Source organism: Etheostoma cragini, chromosome 8, assembly GCF_013103735.1.
Source record: "Etheostoma cragini isolate CJK2018 chromosome 8, CSU_Ecrag_1.0, whole genome shotgun sequence".
NCBI classification, from domain to species: domain Eukaryota; kingdom Metazoa; phylum Chordata; class Actinopteri; order Perciformes; family Percidae; genus Etheostoma; species Etheostoma cragini.
In genome coordinates this window covers 19901927-19915682 of record NC_048414.1, presented here as the reverse complement: position 1 = coordinate 19915682, position 13756 = coordinate 19901927, and the positions used below count along the sequence as shown (strand labels likewise).

The 13756-nt window shown below is 37.6% G+C and overlaps 1 protein-coding gene across 1 annotated transcript in view; it reads right to left on the bottom strand.

Annotated features, from left to right (window-relative positions):
• The window catches only part of lrrc4ca (leucine rich repeat containing 4C, genome duplicate a), a 54556-nt gene that overhangs the window by 8438 nt on the left and 32362 nt on the right, over positions 1–13756 (bottom strand). Inside the window, exon 2 of the mRNA XM_034879106.1 lies at positions 13657–13730. The gene's annotated coding sequence lies outside the window, so the exon portion shown is untranslated. The remainder of the gene's footprint in view (positions 1–13656; positions 13731–13756) is intronic.

Sequence of the window (13756 nt, the reverse complement as noted above, 5' to 3'; positions counted from 1 at the left end):
TCCTACTGAAGCCAAACATACAAATCTCTGCATGTGGACTACAAACTGCCATTTAGCAGCAAAGATGACAAACAAGCTAAACATGCAAAATCTTACACATGTGGCATCAAAGGATGCTACAATGTCAATTCATCTGATTCCTATGATGAACATTTATGGTTTATTATTGTTTTTATAAGAAAATACAATGCCTGACTAGCCAAAAGCTATAACATATAAATGATATATAACATACATATATGGTATAATATTCAAGCGGCAGTGCATAAGTACTGTATTGTAAGATTGGTTAGTGTGGTGTGAAAGATGCCAAACATTAGCCTATTATATATAAACACAAATCTTTGTGAGAACACAGAGCATTTATATAATAACAGTAACAGTTCTGCCTGGTATGAATCAAATACTGTACTAGCACTGTGAAAGCACTTTGTGTGCTTTATAGAATCTCACATGGTGCATTACTCCTTACATCAGGGTGTAATTACAGCAACCAACTTTTCACTCCTTTTCCCACAAACCCTCCCTGAGGATCTGCCATCAGACCACTTAAAGGTAACCAATGGGGATTACATTTGGCAGCCATAAAAACAAAAATGTGTCTGCTATGTGACATGTCTCTTTGCATAACACAACTAATCAATATTCATACTGGATAAATACAATGGCTGTCTCGTTGATATCACTGAGAACTATGGGCACACCAAACTGATCTGTTTAGGATCTTCTTAGAGGATTCATACAAAATAGACAGTATGTTTGTAAAAACAATGGTTTTTACACTTCTTTTTATTGTAGCATCTACAGATAACTGGGGGTAATACAGATTAAGTTTTTTCACAATGCTTATTTGTATAAAATCAGCTGGTGTTATTGGGAAAAAACAGTTAATCACCCAAACCACTGACCCATGGTCTACCATCATTTCACAAGTAGGAGGGACATCTATTCAGCTAGCTATGTGTGTCTCTACACTATTTATATTCTAAATGTATGTTACGCTTGTATAAATCCTGTTTCATCATACCGTTCTTTCAGTTTTTGGCTGAATGCTCGGCTTTATGTAGCTGGTTTCACCACTGCACATCCAACGCTGCACAGCAGTTTCCACTGGGTCTAACTCCTAGCCCATTTCATGAGTAAAGTATTTCTAGGGGCTGTATCGTATTTTTGCATTATAAATCGGCCAGAAAAGGAAGATTGAATTATTTAGCAGGGTTATTGGAAATTCTAGTGGGGCTGAAGCCCCCTAAAATAGGTCTGGTGACGCCACTGCTTGGCAAAAAGCACTGAGTGATTTTTTTTTCTGCTCTCTTTTTGGGTCAACAAACACTTCCTGTCGTCAGTCTTTACAAACAAATTCATGGCTTCATTTAAAAGGTGAGGAAAGTCAAAGGGGACTTGACCTTAGGCGTTCTACACTGACTTAATGCTTGAGTGCCCACTGATTATGAACTGTTTAGTGAGTGACAGGCAGAAGTGTTGGCTTTAACATAGCATGGCATGGAGGGGAAAGAATGATGAGAGACCGTAGAGGGAGAGACATGTGTGACAGAGGAAGGTTGGCATGTCTGCTATGAAAAGAGAGAGAAGGAGAGGGAGAGAGAGAACAGAGCAACAGCTAGATAGATAAAGAGAGTGAGATTAATGAGATATAAATCAAATCAGGTCACTTCTTGATAATGGCAGCAATCTTGCAACAGCTCCAAATATAAACCGGAATTCTTTATGGATCCAGTGTGGGAGGGATACCCACTACATGAATCGTAAGCCTTGTCCTTTCTTCCTTCTCTCTACCATTACAGCATACACATGCAGAAAGTACCCTGACTGGTGCAATGAACTGGTTGGATGACGGTAATGTTGTGAGTTGGTCTCAATAGATGCTTTTAAAGTCATTTTAAATGACATGGAGGCAGGCACACTGGGCTGTAAATGTTTTTTTGACAGATTGATTTGTTTTATCCCTGATGTAGATAACTTCTGACAAACATTGATGAATATTTTGATAGTTTATGATCCTGTTATTTATTATTTATTTTCAATGGGGAATTGTAAATATGTATTATGTCTGCAACTGTGTTAATTGTGCTGTTGCCTGTCTTGCAAAACAGATTCCTAATCACAATGAGTCTATTCCTGGTTAAATAAAGGTTAATTGTTAACGTATATGGGGAAATGTTTGTGATGCAGTCCTGTTTTGCATGCAGTCTTTTGTGACTCATCTAACTTAAGTATGAATCAACTGTTTTGCTTCTGTAAAGGGTCGGAAGCAATTGCCTTTTATAGATATTTCATTGATTTATTGTTTTGTCTTCTAGTTGACACATTTTCCCAGCCTTAGTATCTAATTAGAATTATTATCAAGATCACACATTAATGTCACTGATGATCTTCACTAACAGCTAAAATGGTAAGAAATCTCACAAGAGACTTGCTTATCCACATTCATTTGTACACATCAGAAAGAAAGCAACAGGAATGCGAGGCTAAGTCTTTCTCATAAAAAAGCATATGTTAAGCTCTTTTTAACATAGCTCCCAAACTGTTAATAATTTACTGAGTGTTTCATCTGCCGATAACCTGTTGGTCTCATTAACTATATATATATTTAGCATATTTATAGCCACAAAAAAGTAACATTCTTATGATGTTACAGATTTCAAGTTGGTTCAATTTCTAATCCTATGCAAATATGATAAGGTGCCAAATGCTGCAAAATCTGAATTTTGAATGTAATTACAGCAATGTCGCAACCAAGCTGTTTGACCAGTGTTTAACTTAGAGGAGTTATCTGAAAAATTTGATTGGTTCTTCTGTTTTTTCTCTGATTTTGCGATTGCCCTGATTGTATCTGACTAGTATAGGTTCTGAGTCGGAGTAGAGTTTCACAGTTGAATTAATTAAAAATACTTATTTTAGAAATGTCCAGTTTTAACAGTGTTTTGCAACTTAATTTTAACCATATAATTGAAAGAGTCAGTATTGACATTGCATTGCTGTAAAAAGTCAAAGTATTATAATTGTAGTCCATTGCATATGCAAATCACATACTGTACGTATGTATCTATTTTGTACATTGCACTTGTAAGTACAACATTCAACAACGTATGTACTGTATATTGACACTTTGGAATCCCATGTGTGCGTCAGTATAAATTGTGTACAAGTAACCTTCGTCACAGCTTAAGATAAAGAGCAAAGCATTGATACTGAGCCCTATAAAATAAAGTGCTTATGAAAAAAAAAAAGCGAAGATGGTTATACTGTTGCTCTCTTTCAGTGTCTTTTGTTTTAACCAGCCCAGCGAAACAGACAAGCCGAGTACTTTGAATTGGTGCTTACTAGCCAAGTGAGACAAACTGACAGCTGCTCCCCTGCCCGCAGCCTGACACGTTTCCACTCACAGCGTGTCTGTCTCATCCATAACAAGATGGTGAAATGAATTTGATTAATCCAACAAACACCAATTCTTCCAGCAATCACCGCATGGAAATGTATTAAAAAATTACTATATAAATTAAGCAGTCCCCATTTAGAAGCCTACCGTTGTTGTGTGATTTCACCTACAGCCGCACTTATCAACAATTGTCATCCCATCCTGTATGTGTGTGCAGTTACTTGATTAACTCTGTGGTCCTTCAATAACATCCTCATCCTTGCGCTGTTTTCATGTATCTCCTGAGGTTCAGTGCTCTCTATTATTTGCTTCCTCTCAATTCCCAGTTTGAGTTTTATGTGACGATGGAAAAAGCAGAAAAGGATTTTGCCAGCTCATTATCATCAGCATACAGTCCTAATTGGAAACGTACACAATGAAGGGGGAAAGAAGAGAAGAAAAAAAGCCATTAGTAGATGCAAGCTCATCTAATGAGCAGCAGTAACGTCAGCTACAAGTAAGCATTCTGTCTCAGCTCATCTGCCTATAACCTTTATTTCCCTTTCTTTATTACAGTGTACATAGACATAGGAAATGTGAGGAAGGTAAAGGAATATAGCGTGCAATAAAGGTCTCCAGTCAGATTGAATTGGTAATGTTGCGGTTATGTGCCATGCGTTTTAACCACATGGCTGCCGGATGCCTCTAAGCAGTTTTACTTTTAATTATCAGTGTACTCAGATAAAAAGCTGATTTTCTACAGACTGCTTTGTTTATCCAACTATTTATTGGACTGTGTTTATTTAAAAACCTTAAACAAACTTATTTTGTTCTCAATGGTTGAAAACACAAATCCATAAATCATTTGGACACAAACTGAAGCGGGGTGAATTTGGCCATACGTCAGTAGCAGTTTTTCTTTGCGTAGTTCGGAACATGAAAACATTTTCAATACTCAATCGGTAATGCTGAGAGCCATTATTAGCGGAGACAAGGGTCACATACAGTAGTACGCGCAGAATGTATTTGCTTGCCCTTGGAATATTACTTTAACCTGAATGGATCTTAGATCATAATTCTGTGTATTTCATTTTTCACCATAACAAAAGAACAATCTTGACAAAGCTGCAGTTGAAAGTTGCACACAGCTCGGAATTTCAAACGTTGTTGTGGAATGAAATGGAGGCCATTTTATTAACTAAAGACCACCTTCATGACTCTGCTCGGAATAATTATTTGATTTTTTTTCACAAAAAAACGTTTATTACGTCATCAGATGTTCTCAAAATCTTCTCCTTTTCCCTCAATGGAAATTTCCCAAACCATGAATACGTTAATAATGTTAATTTCAAATGGAATCTCTAATCTCAAAAGAGTCTTTTCTCCGTGTACGTGCACTGGAGATTTCAGGTTTCCACAGTACACTTGTTTTAAATTTGGCTTCAGACGCTCATGCACAGGCTACTGTAGTACTATCTCACTGCTTACAAAGATGCATCATTCTCTATGACTTTATATTTTATTTTGTTAGTGATGATGCTTTACTTGTGAGTCAACGTTCCGGTATCTGCTAGAGAGATTGGTGTGTCACCAGAGCGTGAGGAGGGCGGTGTATCATTACTGAAGGACATCACTGACACTTGTTACGCAGATGGAGGCCAGTTCTACAAAGAGACAAGTGAGCAATTGGCCTAACCCTCCGCCAGAGAGTGACACACACCATGCAACACATTTTCCTGATAAATGAGTAACAGTAATTTCAATTGGGCTCCTTGGACACAATTTCTAGACTGGGTAAACCTAGCCTGGTCTTCTGGTGATTTGATTTTACCCTGCAGCTACGGCTGGAAACCTGCACATTTGTCATTTTTCACACCTCTTGTGCAGTAGAATATACAGAGCACCCCGACTAGTGTTCAATCTTAAAAGATTGAGCTTGGTCTGGTGAAAGCCAGACTGCACAAGTTCTCGACCAGGAGCTCAATTAGGGCAGGTGGCATTGAAAATACATGCAAGGATACGTACACATGTGCATCTGCAGCTGCATGAGCTGGTACACGCACACCGAGTATGGACATACACGTTAAATATGCAAATATACTTTATGTGTACTGTATTACACATACAGTAATAATTGTAGTAATGGTGATGATAATTAGACTGGCTAAACCACGCCCACTCTCCCAGCAACTCGGTCTGGAAACTTGCATTTATAATTCTCCTGCTGTACCTCCCAATTTTGCAGGAACCAATCACAAACTGGTTTATCTACCTGGTGCGCTATTGGCGGGTTCAACGCGACAACAACAGAGAAGCAACCAAGCAGCTTTTGGTTTACTTTTTGAAGGACTACCTAATTAAGTACAGTCATTTGTACAAAGCCCGTTGGTCATGCCTCTTGTGCAGAGAAAACCCAGAGCAGACTGCCCAGACCAACACTCAATCTCAAATCTATTGATCTTGGCTTGGTCCGATGATGGCCAGACTAGATGATAATTATAATACATATAATGTATATAGTACTTTTCTAGGTACCCAGTAGTAGTATAGATGAAGTGTCCACACAAGTATCCATACAGTAAAGTCATGAGAAACAACCATGATGATGGTAATGCTGTTAATCCTGATAAAAAATATTCTTCTTTTGTCCTTCTTGCACAATATTTTGATTCCTGTTATTCTTGAATAAAGAAAGAATTTGTACCAACTGAACCTATTATGAACAGAAGGTGTGTACCTATGTGAGAATGTGTCAGTTGAGTATGCTTTTAGCATGTGAAAATCTTTATAAGCTGTGTACGTGACAGGCTTATTGTTTCACGGTGAGCAGTGGCCGTGTGGGCTTGCGGGTGACAATCATTTGTCACCATGTGAACATTTAAGAGAGGTTGTGGGCAGCAAATGGCTGCTAACAACTAGTCTTCAAGGATGTGGGAAGAAGGAGTCGGCCCATAATACCGCTGTCATTCCGGTGTCCGGTTGAGGTCAGGGTTAGAATGCATTACTCTGAGTCTGACCAACCATCCGGAAGTCATTCCAGGGCAGCAAACCCCGAACAGGCAGCACAGTGTCCCTGTGGTTGAGTTTGGGGCTTAAGGGAACATGTGAGATAAGAGGGAGATAGGAAGCACATTAATGATATCTAAAAACCAGAGACAAAACCGGAGGCTACAGTGTCAGTTAATATAACAAAATTAAGTCTGTTAAGATTGTCCAAAATTTAATTGTACACCTGTAATCCTTTGGGACTGACCCTGGAACTGGATAAACGCTACACCAGTGTTCTTCTTCTCTGAACATATGACTGATTTTAACATCTGTTCATTGTTGACATAGTCAAGGACACATGCTTGCAATGTCAGTTTGATTGATGTGTCAGTATATCTGTGACATCAGTTGGACTGAAGATCATCTGCTAAGAGAATGTTGCTAACTGACAAGAATAACAATATGTGTGGTAACAACAACAATTGTTGTGATGGTAACAATGAGAGTGGAGGGACCTCTGGTGGTTTGGAAACACGTCATTAAAATATAGAAACCTTTACAACAAATATATCCTCACTCATCTTGATTTTTTTTTCTGAATATAAATGGATGCTTAAGGGGGTAATCATTATTTCACTTTAATTAATCATTTAAGTACAATAAGAAAAACCTAAAAAATGATAGTCAGCTTTGTAATGTGTGTGTGTGTGTGTGTGTGTGTTTCTTTGTGGGTTTGTGTGTGTGCTTGTGTGTGTGTGTGTGTGTGTGTGTGTGAGACTAAAAATGCCACAGACAGATGACAGTGTGCCTAATTAGGGTTTCGGAAGTTTTACCTAGTAGGCTCAGAGTCGTATGTTGTCATGCTGGAAGATTGTGGGATTTGTTTACAAAAATTGCAGCTAACAATGGAAGATTTAGAGCCCTTATTTATTTCACAATAACACCAATTTTGTTTCTCTAATTGATTGAATACACTGAAGAAAGAACAGAACTTCTAGACATTTATATATGACATCTTGCAGCTTCTACGCTCTGAATCCTGGATATCACCATTGTTCTACTGGACAACACTGCTGTTAAAATGTTTCTAGCCACAATTTAGAACTCAGACTTTATGACCTCTAAATACTACCTATATGTGTACTGAATTAATCGTTTCTTATTTCCAAATATTATGCCACAAAAAGTATTAATGAAAAGATGAACTGATTAAATGGCAAAATACCAGGCCATATCTTTTAACTGTCTGTTTACAATCTACTTCATCATACACACAGTCTCCTAATTTGGAAATGTTCACACCCACACAAGGTAAATTCATTGAATGAATGAGTTGGGTATGACTGCAGCCTGGATACCTCCAAAATCATGCCCTCCCGGGTGGTGCCTTCCCCCAAGCTTCTACATTTCAAAATAAAAGCTTGCATCTGGTCCGCTATGTCTGTATACTTCAGTGTTTTAGAGTTTTTTTGGATGAAACAGTAACACAATCATGCTAATGAAGACAATCATTTTTTTCAAAAGATTTCCGAGTTACAACAAAATTGAGCACGCAAATCAGTTTTGTGTTTATTTGTGTGGTGGGATTTACTCAGTTTGGAAAATCCCACGGTCTTTACAAAGCTACAGCTCAAAAGGCCTGACTTACTAAACAGGGAAATATTACACTCGAGAGTACACTTTAGTTATGCTTACAGACCTCAAAATTAAACACTCCCATGTGAAATGGGTAAAACAAACGTCAATGTTAAACACTAATGCAGTTTTCAATGTTTTATGATTTCAGAAACAAGGTTTAATATTTTATTATAATCCAAATTTTACAAATTTCATATCTGTAAACACAGCTTATAAAATTATATATATAAAAAAGATGTATAATATTAAATATGTAAAATATTGGTTTAAGGTGTCATGGTGTTCTTTGGATGCTTTTACATAGACCTTAGTGAGCCCCTAATACCATATCTGAAGTCTCTTTCTCAAATTTCAGCTTTGGTGCAGAATTACAGCCGCTAGAGCCAGTCCCACAATGAGCTTTCCTTAGGACGTGCCATGTCTGTAGCTTTTGAGGAGGAGAGATTTTGGTCATTTGAAAGCCATGATTTCTCTATCTAATGGGTGGGCTAAATTCTTTGGGTGGGCAAAGCAGAAAAAGGGGATGTAACTTTGCCCCTTATGACCTCATACGGAGCAAGATTCCAAATCGGCCCATCTGAGCTTTAATTTTCTCAAAGGCAGAGCAGGACACCCAAGGCTCGGTTTACACCTATCGCCATTTCTAGCCACTGGGGGGTAGGGGAACACATTAATGATAAAAAAATCTCATGAAGTGAAATTTTTATGTTATAGGACCTTTAACCTCCTCTTACAAAATTGTTAGATTATATCAGATCTCCTTCTGTTGGAAGGCATGGAAACTTTTTTTTTATTGTAGCCTATTCTTATGTGGTCTCACATTGTACGCCTATGATTGTACATGTGTATTGTTTTAAGTTTTATGTGGGTGGTTTCATTTTTTTTAACTCTTATATATTTACAATTTTATTTATTACTGCTTTATTTTTAAAGTCATCGCAAGTTTAATCAAATAAACAATAAGCTATACATTTTGTTTAGTTTTGTTAATGTATCCGTCACCATTATGTGTACCTTTTAATTTATATTGAATAAATGCTGAATGACTGATGGCTGTCTTTATGTTAGTCCTATGTCACCTGCCTATGGACTGATAGATGAAAAGTCTTATGCTTTTTTTTTAATACTAATTCTGGCCTATTTAAATGAGACGAGAGGTCTCCAAGCTGCAGCCACACACTCTTGGAATAACTGGGGAAGAGAAGTTAAAGAGAGTGATGCTCCTTTTACTTAATGACATCTGTCTGCAGTTGAAAAGTAAAATAGGACATTACATTACAAAACTATCAGATGAGTTTCTATTTAAATGATGCCAAGAATCAAAGAACAGTAAAGCTCAGATTCCGGGAGGTCTGTTGTAAAGTTATAGGTGTGATAGTCCAGAAATAAACTAATTATGATGTTTTTCGTTTAATAACACAAAACCACTTGTGAATTAAGATGCTTGTTCTTTAGACTTGTAACCATGGGAAAAGGTGACATTAGGAGGAAAGAAAAAAACAAACAAACATGTAAATTGATTCCATTGCATCAATTCAATATCATTTTCGGGAAAAACACAATCTCCCGCCCCACAGGGAAATAAATAAAGGGTGGATGAAATAAGAAAAACACCACATGAAAAGGAGCTTTGAAGTAAAAATTGTATTAATAGTATAATGTGAGTCATAACAAACAGGATGAATGCCATTTTGCTTTTTTAAAGAGCTCTGACAATCATCACTGTTATATGTGAGTTTCAAAAGCAGCACGGCTACTGACAGCCTATCAAAGAGTCCAGATAGTCAGTGATTGACTTGCTTCTGTATTGGCTGTGAAAGAATTCCAGAATGATTTAATGCGGCAGCGATAATAGACGCAAAACTTATAAATGTAAATGGAATGTTCTTATATAACGCTTTTCTAGTCTCAAAGACTACTCAAAGCTCTTTTACACAGTACAGGAACCGTTCACACGCATTCACACACTATGGCTGAGGCTGCCGTACAAGGTGCCACCTGCTTGTCACACTCACACACATTTACACTCGTATGGCGCAGCACCGGGGCAACACAGGGTTCAGTGTCTTGCCCAAAGACACTTCAACATGGGACTGCATGCCAAAAATCAAACCACCAACCTTCCGATTGGTAGGTGACCGCTCTACCACTGAGCCACAGCCGCCCAACATTATGACAACATATGATCAAAACAGACAAACATCGTCAGCCAATCCGTTCTCACTTCAAACTCGTAAAATACGGACGTTTGGGCAGTGGCTGTCCGCGTCAGATACAACAAAAAAGACATTTGGCGTGTGTGTAGAACGTACAGGGGAGAGCAGCATCTAGACAGGGTTTAGCGAGTAGTATGTAAGTCTGCGTGTGTCCTTAACCGGCCCGTTATTCCCGCGTGTCACAGAACTGTTAGCATACCCACGACCTTTCCCTGAACCCAACCGTCCTGTTGCCGCGAGTCACAGAACCGTAAAGCCAGCCAGGAGCTTTTCCCTAACTTAACAGTGTCAAAATATTTTTTACGAGATGGGAGTGAGAGTGTGTTGCATCATTCTAGAGTAACAGTGGTTGCAAGTAAAATCTCTGTTCACACCAGAGGCGTATTTCTTCTTGCAGTCAAAAAGCTTTGAGAAAAAAAATACCACCTGACATAATGTGTAATATATACTATATATATTATATACTATAGTGCATAATACATGGCACATAAACTTCTTACAGTGTAAGCAGAGGTACCGGCATATAAGCACTACTTCATACAGTCATACAGTTCTTCTTCGTTGTGTTTCCACTTCAGTACCTTTATGTTGCAGTTTCTTTCCATTTTCTTCACAGACTTACTCAAGCGTCAAAGCAGCCACATGTCATTTCTCATTCAGTGCGGTGCTGTGATTGGATGAAGCCTGAAAAATCAAATAATTTCTAAGACATTCAATCCTTCACAAACAAAGCTGATATTCATGTGGTATGTAATAAAAAACGAGTATAAATACCAATCATCTTGTTTTTCAATTATATTAACACACATTATTGTACTCAGCATTGACAAAACTATAGCTTGAGATTTATGGCTTGTATGCTTGACTCTGAACCATGTGGGTGACTATGCATCTACTACATGTACATAGAGTAACAGAACTTCTATGATTGCTATAAAAAATGCTAATGTATTGCCTCGCTACTTAATCAACAAAGTTGTGGCAACTTAAACTTTAAAATTGTATTTCTACTGCGTAAACATAAGTTACCATACACAGTACTTCAGTCAGTATGCTGGCCTTGAATAAAAACTTTTGCAGCCTTGCCTTTGTGAAGGCTAATGGACCAAGGTGCATAAAGAGCATTACAAAAAGTCTGAAATAGTCTGATAGTAGAGTTAGGGGAAAAGTCCAAGGATGCCCACAATATACCCACAACACCATTTCCACCTATTAATCATTATTGTGGATGTTAACAATCTCGTGGGAGTCATCATGTTTAATACCTCCTCTGCATGATTGTAAAAGTGATGCTTTTTTATAGGACACAGTGCACTCTATGGTGCAAATGATGTTCCATGTCCACATTTTCAAAAACTGTTTTTTCCGAGAAAACCAGGCTCCGACAGCTTCTGTGTCACACTGACCGCTACAAAAAGTCATTCCTACCACAGGCAATACAACTGAGTGTTAGGAAAGACTCATATATCACAATACGTGCAACTTGCACAAACAAAGGTTTTGCTTCCATTTTTATACATAGCATTTAAGTAGGTTTGTGCGTGTGTTTTTTTCGCCACTTGTATATGTTTTTCTACATTCTTTCCTTTGGATTTTTTACAATCTTTATTTATAAATAGTTTTTCTTGAGTTCTATCCTATTTATTATATCTAGTTTATTCTGTATGTGTGCTGTGCGTCTTGTATTTTGCTGCTTTAGCACTGCAATTTCCCAATTTGGGATCAATAAAGTCTATCTAATCCAAACACCAAACAGATCTAAACATTATTACGTTTTATTGTTTGAATAAAACATTCTCTCTAACACAGACTTGCAGGGTGTTACTAAAAGAACAATGTGCCCTTAGTAAAAGTAATTTCCAACAACAACATCCTTTAACTTTGTGATGATGCTGTTAATTTTACTGACCACTGAATATGATTAAGCAAACTTATGATGATTTAGAAGGAACATTATGTATCTTTTACTGATTCTATTACTTTTGCTAACCAAGAACTTGTCGTCACAAAGACTTACAAGTATCTTGGAGTGCTACTTGATTCTCACCTCACATACTGGGAACATGTGTCTAATTTCACGAAAAAGTTGAATCAGAAACTTTTTGTTTATAATAATATCAGATCGTATCTTTCTTCTTCTGTTACTGAAACCTATTTACATGCAATTGTGTTTTCAACCATGGCCTACTGTCTTCCTGTTTGGTCACTTACCACAAAGGAAATTACTGAACCAACAACACGACTATACCATCGAGCTCTCAAGATCCACAGTAACCTTCCAAAGTGGTCTCACCATTGCAATGCACTTGCACGTTCTAAGGCTTTGACTTATGAAAACCTCATAAACAGCCATGCGATTGCATTTTATTTTCAGATTCAAGATGCCACATTACCAGCACTAACTGCACTTCTTATGACACACGTAAGACCAGGGCACCTCACTAGGTCAGTCTCACAGGCACTTATTCCAGTTCCTTCATACTTCAGAAATCTTTTTTTCATACATACACCAAGATTTGGAATGACATTCACATCAGAAGTCTATCATCCTTCACATATTTAAAAAAGGCATACAAACAGTTCCTTAACAGTTACACTTGCACATATTAATTGTTCATGTATTGAATTGTCCAAGCCTTGTTTGCATTGTCCGTATTTGTCTAGCTTAGCTGATGTCATGTTTAAATGTCTTTGTCCCTATGTAAACTGTATTGTTATTTTAGTTGTCTAAATTTGTCTAGTCCTTATTGATGTACTGTACAGATGTCGGTCACAACATGCTGTAGCTAGGTTTTGTATTTCTGCAGAATAGGAACCTGCTGAAAACCAGTTCTTGAACTGAGTCAGGCCCATTTGCATTGTGATGTAATGTTAATTTTTGACTTTCCTGTATAACAATATGAAATGAAAATAAAAGGAATCTTGGCTAAGTAATCAAATAGCTCAAGTAAATTGGGGAAAAAAAATAGAAATAGTATACAGTTAATTCATTCTGCCATTTATTTACTTTCCCCACTAAATCCTTTTCATGATTACAGAGGGGCTCTGAGCTAAGACAGAAGAACATGCTGGTGATTTATAGTTTCCTCTCCGCCAGAATTAGAGACCTTTGGACTGTGCTGTGTTCCCACTATTTAAGAAGTGTAGTTTGCTGAGGTAATACGAGTGATTTATTCTGGCTGAAAAGGTCTATTCTCATTGTGAGTGAATGGTGTATCCGTACCAAAGAGTAACTTTACCTCTGCAGCTCTTTTTTTAAATGGCTGAATATGATCTGATCAAAGGCATGAAAAGGAGTTTGCTATGTTTTGCGTCTTTAGAGTTTAGATTGACCACATACATTTCTGACATGACAAAAAAGCAGGAAAAAATGAACTCTGCACATGTCCTGGGGATCCAGGTTAAGCTTCAGCTTCTGTCTTTTTCACTTCATACCTGCCAATTCAATCACCGTTCCAAGGGGTTCTGGTCATCCTCATGTTAACTTCCAATCCACCATAAAGCTGTCTCTGAAAACACAAAAGGCAAACTGTAA